A 10,350-nucleotide genomic window follows, 5' to 3' on the forward strand; every position below is an offset into this window, starting at 1 on the left:
CTATCATACACTGTGTGGTTTAATAAAAGGAGCTTAATATGGAAATGAAACAAATCTAGCGTTAGAAAAATAAGCAGAATCAAAATCCATTTAACTGAAACCTGAAGCTCTTTATATTTAAATCATAATACACTTACAGTAGCAGCTTCACTAAAAACTGTCCTTGTCAGAGATAGCCCTTTATTCTTTCTTCTATATTGCTTGTCAAGTAGCTAATTCAAGTAGCTAATTGTGAAAATAACTAATCCAACCACCATGTATTCCTTCAATTAATTTCTTCTTCATCCCTTTTCTATTCTTATTTCCATGTATTTTTTACATCATCTTTTAATCAGATTATAAGGACAAACAACGTATAGCAGCACCCAGCGCCCAGACCCAAGGATCTCTGATGAGATCTTCCATGCATCTGGGCTCCAGAATAAAAATAATATATAATAACAACAATATGCTGTTAATATAGATAATATATTACGATAATATATAATAATAACAACAATACTTTTCCGCCATCACTGTAGAGACTTCAAAGAACACTCAATATGTTAAATAATAACATTTGGTTGACTAGACTATTAAATCTCAGAGACTCTCTGAAATGGTCCATCCACATGATATACGAGCCCTGAAAATGTCATTCTATCTTGGCATTTTTTAAACAGGCTGTATAAAATGTTGTGAACTTTCCCCTCGGCCTATGAAAAAATAATCTTTTGTGTAAAAATTGTGAGCGTGGAGATTCTTGTAGAAAGGAGGAATATTAGACAGGAGGCAATTCTGATTGCCATAGCCTGACTTCAGCTGGGCAAAGCTGGATGTGAAAACTGACAGAGTTACTCAAAACTATCAAAACTATTTGGTGGTTTACTTCACATTAAGAAAAAAAAATAAATAAATAGGCTAAGCAGCTATTTTTACGATACTTGGCCTTGAGTGTAAACATATCACCTCCAATGAATTAGCCATCACTAAGGTTTTCAATCACTTAGTCATACAGCAGCTGCACGCTTGTATTCTTTCATGAAGAGTGTCACTTTGAAAGAAGTTTCCTATTTTTGCAAGTGAAGAACAAGCGTGTTTGATTTCAACAAAAACAAGTAACTAAGTTATTCTTGTTTGATTAAATTCTAGGAAGAAAGAATATCAAATCTCCAAGTGGATACATTTTCTTCAGCATTCTTCCATTCTTGATTCAGCAAATCCGTTCCCTGGGAGTTGTGACACTGGTCCCATCTCTCGGAAAACGTTAGCTGCAGCCCGTCAGCACCCCCCAGGAACGGTGCTCAGAGCTGCCCAGGCCCCATGTGCCAACTCTTCTTCCAGTTTCTTTAGAATAATTGTTCTTGATTGAAATCGTTCAGAAGACAGAGACAGATGTCCACTCTCCAGATACTGAAAAAAATGGTAACTTTTTGAAATACCGAAATGAATTCACATGTTATTTCCGGTGACGTTTGGGAAATGACTGTAGATACTCCCGTTGACTATTGCCACCAGATGTTAAAACCTTCCATGGGACTCTGGCCTGCCTTAGAGGTCAGTAAGATACAAATTCCTAGTGCCTCTTAGAAAAAGGTCTCTAATATCTAATTCTGTGTCTGTTAGAATTAACTAAAGAACATCCAAATCTTAAGTCTCTACTCAAATGTCACCATTTACACAAAAAAAAGATGTTTGAAACAACAGCAATATGACTTGTAGAATTTGCAGGCTTTGTCCTACCTTCGCACAGATAAAAATATTAGTTCCATGCCAAAAATACAGACAAAATTGCTAATGAAAATACAGTCACAGAAATGAAAATGATCACATCTGAGACGGAAGCAGTACTCAGAAACCTTAATGTGCTCAATCTGGGGATGATCTCCAGCCCAGATGACTTAAAGAGCTGGCACAGTAAATCAGCAGTCTATCAAACGAGTAGCACAAACCCATTATTGAAGCATGGCACGTGTGGACAGCTTTTAAAAAAAGGCTTAGTAGCCACCGAACCATTAGCTAGACTTTAATATATGAAGTTTAGGAACAAGTTTTGAAGAAAACAATAACTAAACACATGGAGGTAAGTGGGAGGATGACATGAAAGATCGTGTTAGAGAAATCTAATGTTTTCCTCTGATAGGAAATCTTATGATTTAAGCAATCTAGACCTAGTGTGATTGGACTTTGGAAGTATTCGATAATCTAACAAAGTTGTTAATTAGCTTGAAAAAACATGCTATTTGTCTAACAAAAGAGGAGCTGACTAAGTTTTCTGAAATCACTGGTTGAATATAACCCATAATATTCATCAAGGATCACTGCTGGAGCTGCTCTTAGTGCTTCTTTCAACAATGATCTCCTTTGTAAGGGGAGGAGTGCACTAATGACATGTTCCAGTGACAAATTAAGGGAGGTAATGGCAATGACAGGAGCGTCACACTGGAAGATCCGCACAACGAAGACTGAAGCAATAGAAAGCAGATTAGGTTTAATAATACATAATGAATAATATACTTAGTGAGTGATTCACCTCATCTAACAGAGCCATCCAGAAGACAGGTCTCTAGTCAAACGCTAGACCAGGCACTCTCCAGAGAGTGGTTCCTCACAGCTTTTGCTGACACCTCTTTTTGAGCCGAGGATCCACACCCAGCCTGCTGAGATGAGGCAGGACAAGTGTACCAATTTGGTAATGATAACAAAATGGCTATAACCTGACAGACACCACTTGGAAATAAGACAGGAGAATGATCTGGACATAGTACTCAATGGCAAGATAAATATCAGCTATCAATATGATACGGTCGTAAGAAATTAAAGTGATCCTGGGATGTGATCCAGGTTATTTCTAGCAGACATAGGCAACCATTAACTGCATTGTACAAGATGCTACGAGGGGTGTATGTGGAAGGCTGTATCCAATTCCAGCCAACCTGTTCAGAAAAGATGGATTCAAGATGAAAAAAAGGCAGGGAAAGGCTACTTAAAAGAGAACGGGGAATCAATCAGGTAGGGAACTTAATGTTTATCCTATTGTGATTAGTATTACTAGTCATAAACAAGCTCAAGAAGCAAACACAAGAGAAAGTGCTATGTAAGTTACAGGATGATGCTACTAAGTAGCAAAAATATTGTCATGCTTATGTTTACAGGAGGAACTGAAAGACTGTTTTTATTGAAAGGACTGAGTTTCTGAAGCAGCTTTCCAAAGAGAGCAGTACAGTAAAATTCCAGGTAGCTTTTAGTTTTAAGATGATTTTCACACTTTATGGAAGAAATTACGTGCTCTGTTTTTCTGACATAGTAAGGGGTCATCAAGAAATTTTATCTTCCATATTTAAGAATTAAAACTAGGATTAAAAATCAGTTGAAGCTTTGACAGAAGAAAAATAAGGGCATTAAACGCTTCCCAAAACACATTTAGAGTTAAACTTTTCAAATACACCTGTTATGAAAAGTTATCTCGCAGTGCAAAGCTTCTTCCTTTACTTGGAAAATGAGACTTATCTCTAAACATTGTATTTGAACTGGTAATTCTGGTATCTGATAGAGTTATGACTCCTCACAAATTCCAAATTAGAAGGAAGAACTGAGAAGTCATAAAATCCAAAGGAAGCAAAGACCAGTTTGTCTCGTACATGCACTATGTTGATTCAATTCAGAATCTAAGGAGGAATCACCTCTATTAGCCCAACAAAGGGGCCAGTCCTGCAACATGACAGCACGTGCAACCTGCTGGGGATGACACTCATCAGCACGTCAAACTCCTCCAGCAGCCCAGACACTTCACACATCTTTTTGTTTGTGTTTGTGCAAGATGTACATTTGAGGTGGCATGTCTCATTCCAAACGTCTCCTGCCATCATTTGTCAGCTTTGTGAGGAAAGCCATCAATTATATTATTGTGAGTAGAATATTTTACTGTACTTTAGTCAGCAACTAGATGACGAGCAGCAGATAAACAATAACGTTTGTTTGACTGGCTTTTCACTAATTTAATCAGCTATGAAACACCTCCAAATAACAATTCCCTATCATCGCATGAAAAAAAAAAAAAAAATTAAAAATGTTTCCAGGGGAAAAACATTTTTTCCAGATGCTGGTTCTTTAGGAAATATTAAAGATACCCGCTGAAATCTTTATAAGAAATTGCTTTATTGCACATTTTGTATTCTTAGCCAAGCTGTCATCACGACCTATGTATTTCCATAACTACCTACATATGCCCATTTACTTGACTGAAGTAAACGGACAGAACTAAGTTCATTGTAGTTAAGACTCAAAATTTTTACATGACAAACTTAAATGGCAAAAAAATAAAATGCATGGAAAACCTCTTTTGAATTAAAAAACACCTTGTAGGATGATGCTTTGAATGGAGTATTTTTTTTTAAAAATGGTTTTGTATGTTAAAATCCACTCATGTGGCCTTTCTGCGCTTACAGAACATACTGCACAGTCTTACTAAGGACAAAGCCTCACCGATGCCACGACTGCAGTGGTGGGCTACAGCACTCAGCATTTCCAGCTGGGCCACGACTGCTCAGTTCCACAAAGCTGATGATGAGGAGGCAGGATTTAGGAAATTCATCACCTGAAAGGTCTAACCGAGATGGCCCTAAGCCCTCCAATTACCAAGGCTGCCCCCGCAGTGCTGCTGCAGCACACCTATCCATGTATTTTCCCGGTGAATGTGAAGCATCCCTGGTACCTACTGGCCTTTTTCCAAATCCACTCTCTTCTCCCTGACGGACTAAGGTATTGCATCCCTGCTAGAACTATGCAGTATGTCCTAAAATGATGACATTTCGTTTTAATTGAAATCAAACACGCTCTTCCGCTAGGGAATAAGAAAGCAAACCAAATTTTAATAGGAACTCACAGAAGTACAGAAGAATATTTTTCTCCCTCCTATATTGTCTTTCCATGGAAATCTGAGGACAAATACTTTTGAGGCAATAGATGAAACCTGTTAGTTAAACTGTACTGATATTAGTGAGGTTATATTAAATGTTAATTAGGTTCCTTTGTTTCTGTGGAAATGAGACCGTACTGGATACACCTTTACTAAACGACACTACTTATAAACTTCACAGTATGTACCTCTAGATTTAGCCTCTAAACCCAAGATGATTGATAAAGGGAGTCTAAGTCTACTCCAGAATAACCCCATGGATATTATTATTCTGGAAGAAGAGAGCTATTTTCTAAATTTGCTTTGTATGCTGTAAAAATTAGTTCAGATAAACCAGAGAGAGACATCGCTTTCTGTAGAGAAGCATCCCTGCAGAACGTGACTCTGGCACAACTCCTCTTTAGAGTCACATTCTGGTTTACTCTGAACAACGTTTCCTACTTAAATCTTAATACAACCTCTCAGAATTTCCCTCCAAACTCTCAAGCCATCAGTTCCAAACCCAGTCACATCTGAGAAGGGCAGAAAGGTGAAAGCACTATTTTTGTTTCTGTGGACAGGCTGGACATAACGAGACTGCCCAGGAGCTGCAAAAGCTGCGGCTGCTGCCCGCAGAGAGGCTGTGGCCAGTTAGGTGCTGGTATGGTAGCAGTTGTGATCTCTCAATTTCCCGGGCTTCAAAGAAATGCTGTGGACCCTGGTGAGTGCTAGTAATAGCTGGTTGTGACAACAACAGATACCCCACTGGTCAAACAACTCACGATCCTGCAAACAAGGAAACTGCCCATCTCTACAAGGCCCCCCTAAAGCAGACGAGGCAACACACTAACTGCTGTTACATCGACAGACTGTGCCTTCAACTACTTCTTTCTAAGATGAAACTGTTTTGCAGAAAAAGAAAATGGTTCTGGGCCAATTAAGAGCTCAACTGCTACTTGTTAGATGTTAGAAAAGAGACTGCACAGCTCACAACTGTAATTCTGACACTCAGAACTTCACTTAGCAAGGTTAACTAAAAATGACATTTGGGGTTTTTTTTCCCCTCTTTGTACTTCCCTTTCAGGAAAACACAAAATCCTATGATATTCCTACTGATCTTGGCCAGCCCACGATATCCGTGTTTGACACCATGTTCCTGTCACGCAGTTTTCAATCCTCATCTTGTACTGGAGCACAGATCTCTTGTGACAGAAAACACGAGCACGGAATTTGATAGATTATGAATTTGCACAGTGACATGGTTTTCTGAAAGTCCTGACAGTGCGGCACTGACTTGTACAACCTGTGATCAGAGTGGGCAGGACTCTGGCACACTCTGTTAGACCTGAGGAAGAGGTATAAAATCCTCAGCCTAGAAGTCGTAAGGGCCAGACCTCGACAAATGTTTTACTCTTTCTGATTAAAGAAACACATTGATGAACATACAAGGAAAAACAACACATTTCAACTGAAAAAAAAAGAGCAGAATAATGTTAAGGGAAAGAGCTGACAAAGAAATGTCAGCTGTAGAGTGCCAAAGTGTCACAGAGCTTAAAACAAAGTGCCAGAGGTACGGGTGACAGAAGTGGCATGTCCTCGCTCTCTCGAGAACCCTGTGCTTTTCTCACTGGCTCACAGACTTCTTAACTGAGATCCAGGTAAGATTTTAGTTGTTTAAATCCTATTTAATCCCTAAGTCAGCAGTAAAAATTTACAATGACTAAAGCAGATGTCTCCTCGGGCGCCTTGGACACCCCCCTCAGGAGGCATCGTCAGTCCCACCCTCACTTCTAGGGAGGCCTCGCTGCTGACAGGGGCACAGGTGAAGTGGGCAAGTGTCGTGACTAAAGGGCAGGGGGTAGGACACTCCAACCCCCCCTCAAGACACCTCAAGCAAAAGCGTTTCAATCAGCAAAGGCCAAATTTCTTCCTCCAGTTCATTATCTCAGCCTCCTGCTACTGAAGTCTGAAGCAAGGATTTGGAGGTTGTTCTTAGGAAATGTCTTGGTTCCTCTTTCTTTGTCCCTCAGCAGTTTGACCATGATGAATGTTTTCAGTCCTTACTTAAACCTCCCGTTTGTTCTAACGAGGTTAGCTCTAATGAGAATTTTGATGCAATGACAATGGGATTTAAACTACTAAAAATGTTTATCATTTACACGATGTACTACAGATTCAAGGTCCCTTGCAAATGTGACTTAGCCCATACATACTTGTGAAGCAGAAAAGACTTAAAAATGCCTATAATTATAAAATACACCACAAACTATAGAAAAAATATATATTTAACTATATAATTAAGCCATAAAAATAATTACTGATGTCACAAAGTACTTCAAGTATTTCAACCATAGTTCTGTCCCCTTGTTTTTGCCTTCTTTCTTGAATGAAGCAGAATATAACAAGGAAGCACAAAGGGAGGTATTAGATGTCGCATGGAAACTATAACACTTTTTTTGTGCTTCATTTTGCCACTTTTTGCAGGGGGAGAAGCAGCAGGCAGTTTAGTGGTTTGGGGATTTATTCTATATGATTTATTAAGTTTAACTTTGTTCCACCCCTGCTTCATCACAAAAACTACCACGGCAGCTCTAGATCACAACCCTTTAATCTACAAGATTAGCAGGAGGGAAAATAAGGAGACTACCTCGGCCCAACCTTGTCATCTCAGTTGTCTCCCCCTCTTCTCACAGGTGTGCCTCACGCCGCAGCTGTGAGGGCACCCACTGGTACCTTTGGGGAGGTCTGGAAACCTTTCCTAAGCCTTTTTTTTTCCTTCCCACCCCCAGTCTGGTGTTGAACACGTTCTTACCTCATGGGAAGGCAGCAGGGTTTGGATGGTATGGCTCTGAGGGATGGCTGGGGAGTCAAGCTCGGTCCTCTGCTGTGCTCCATCAGCTCCCTGCAGTCTCTGAGCTGAGGCTCCACTCCCCAGTTCTGAGGGCAGCACGGGCACTGAGAATATTCTTGTGTATTTAAGCAGCTGCAAGTGAAAGAAGAGAAATAACACTTTTTACCACTTTATAATTCACCCAACCTGAATCCTGACACATCTCAAACACTGAGGGTGTTAGACTTTCTCCCAAAAAAAGACCAGTAGTAACTTTCTCACAGGCATGTGTTATGCAGCCTAAAAATACATGCCACTACCATCTCTGTCTGGAACAAACACTTCTAAGGCTTTTTATTAGAACTGTTCTGCAATACCTGGACTTCATTTTGGTGAAGGCTCCCTCAATTTACTACTGCTAGCTCACTTTCATGGACTATCAGCATACTTACACACAAGTGGTGAGTTCATCTACGCTGCAGCTTCACAGGGCACAGGCTGGGCGTCCTGGCCTTAGACTGTTTTAAAGAAACTCAGCAGATCTCAACTTCTCATTTCTGACCTTGTGGAAACTATTGACTTGCTTTTCTATTCTGGTGGTTTAGCACTCAATATCCGAACCACCATTATGAAAAAAGTGAAGTGTAGTATTTTATAGATGAGTGTGGCTTACAGTCCTCTGCCCATTTTCAGTCTTAAATGGCAAATAAGTTAATGGGAGGGAGACAACTGCAAGGTGTTATCTCTGGGAAAAACACATGTATCTTCTCAATTCAGCAGCAAAAATATACAGTTTTTGAAAAAATTACCTCTCACTACACATTACTTAAAGCATATCCAAGCAAAGAAAGGCAACTCCCATGGAAGGAGTCATGAGCAGTAATGCCGTGGTTTCAGCCCCGTTCCTTTAAAAACGACTCACCAGGAAAAAAAGCTCAGAACAGCTTTTTGTCTTCATTATTGTCCCAGTCCCGTGCGTGGAGCAGATCGTGCTCACTGAGCAAAGTGCCACACAGCCCCGTGTTCTGCCGCCGGCGTTCGGTGCATGGCCCGAGGACTCATTAGTGGCACCGTCAGCAGGCCGCGGGTGCCACCCTGCCAGAATTAGCAATTTCCACGTGAGTTCTTCCATGGCGTCAGTTATTGTGGCAAGACAGCACGTTGCAATGTCCATCAATTTATTTTCAAAATAGACTGATAGAATTTCCAGAGTTTATCTGCAAATCCATAAAGAGTATCCACTGAACATGCGCACGCTCAACTTTTTCACGGGTTTGTGCTAAAGCCACATTTTGATGGATTTTTATAGGAAGGAAAGGGCACAATCCCAGCCCCAAACTGGAACAAAATGCAGTCTAGTACTTTGCTATCCTGTTATTAAAGCCTACAGACAGGGCAAAAAAAAATGTTTTTGAAGACATGTAGTTAACAGACGCATTCAGGAACCTCAGGATGTGAACTTCTGCCTAAAGCTGGTACTTGTCATGCCGCTCACCACGTTAAGAGAGCGCTCCAGCTACCATCGCGGGGTTCCAAACTGCTTCTCATGTCTTCTGAGGTGGTAAAAGGCCCAACTGCCAGCAGCCCCCCTCAGTCCGCAGCAACATCTGCACTTGGGAATTGTCCGTACAAAATTCCGTGGCACGCTGAAAACGGAACATATGGGGAGAGTATAAAATACAGTGGATTAAAATTGCAAGATAAATAATACTGGGGCCACTACGGCAGTTGTTATTCCTTTTTCTATTTCAGTTAGAAACAAAACCCCATAGCCTGTTTTTAAGCCTAGCTTCTGCATTCATTTTCAGTCTGCCAACCTAGAGTACTCCAGAAAGACAAGGTCTTGCTACAGGAACTAGCTTCACTTGCGTTACTATGTGTGAAGTCTTACGTGTCCCTGTAAATTTACATTTTGTGGTTTATTAATATTTCACTGTTGTGAGGTGAATAATTATATTTACCTCTATTTTCCCCTGAAAGTAGTGCATTTTTATATTACTTTAATACCACCAATGCTTCGGTTATTGCTAATATTAAAAATGGATTTAATTATGACTTGATTAATCCAGAACTAAAACATGGCTGATATCCGAACAAGGCCAGGCACAAATCAGGTGTAATTTACATCCCTAATTATTACATTAACAATTTCTTTCTTCTGAAACAGTGAAATGACACGCCCGGGATAATCATGATGAAGAGCAGCAGCAGGCCAGGAAATGTAGGAAGGTAAAGGCCTGACTGAAACCCTGACACAGCACAGCGCGACCAGGGCGGTGATACGGCGGGAAGAGTGAGAAATTAGGAAATGGGGCTGAGACAGCCCTGCGCATGGTGTGGGCCCGTGATTTTGGAGTTTCCTCGATCCTCACGGGGCAACTGTCCTGCGGGAGGGCCCCGAGCCCCCAGGCGGGAAGGTTTGCTGCCAGGGCATCAGCAGCCCCGCTCGCCTCACCTCACGTGGGGAAGGAACCTCGGCCAAAGCGGGACTCACGAGGCCCGATTTTTCCCAGTAATTTCTCCTAATGCTTCATTTCTTCAGTGGTATCTGGAGATCCCGGACACATTAGTGGGTTAAATAATTAAATAAAGCCTTGTATCTCCTCTGTGGCCTCACACTATTTCCCGCCAGCCGCCCCCCCCC

The sequence above is a fragment of the Athene cunicularia genome (assembly GCF_003259725.1).
Source record: "Athene cunicularia isolate RWA chromosome Z unlocalized genomic scaffold, athCun1 chrZ_part1, whole genome shotgun sequence".
Lineage (NCBI taxonomy): Eukaryota > Metazoa > Chordata > Aves > Strigiformes > Strigidae > Athene > Athene cunicularia.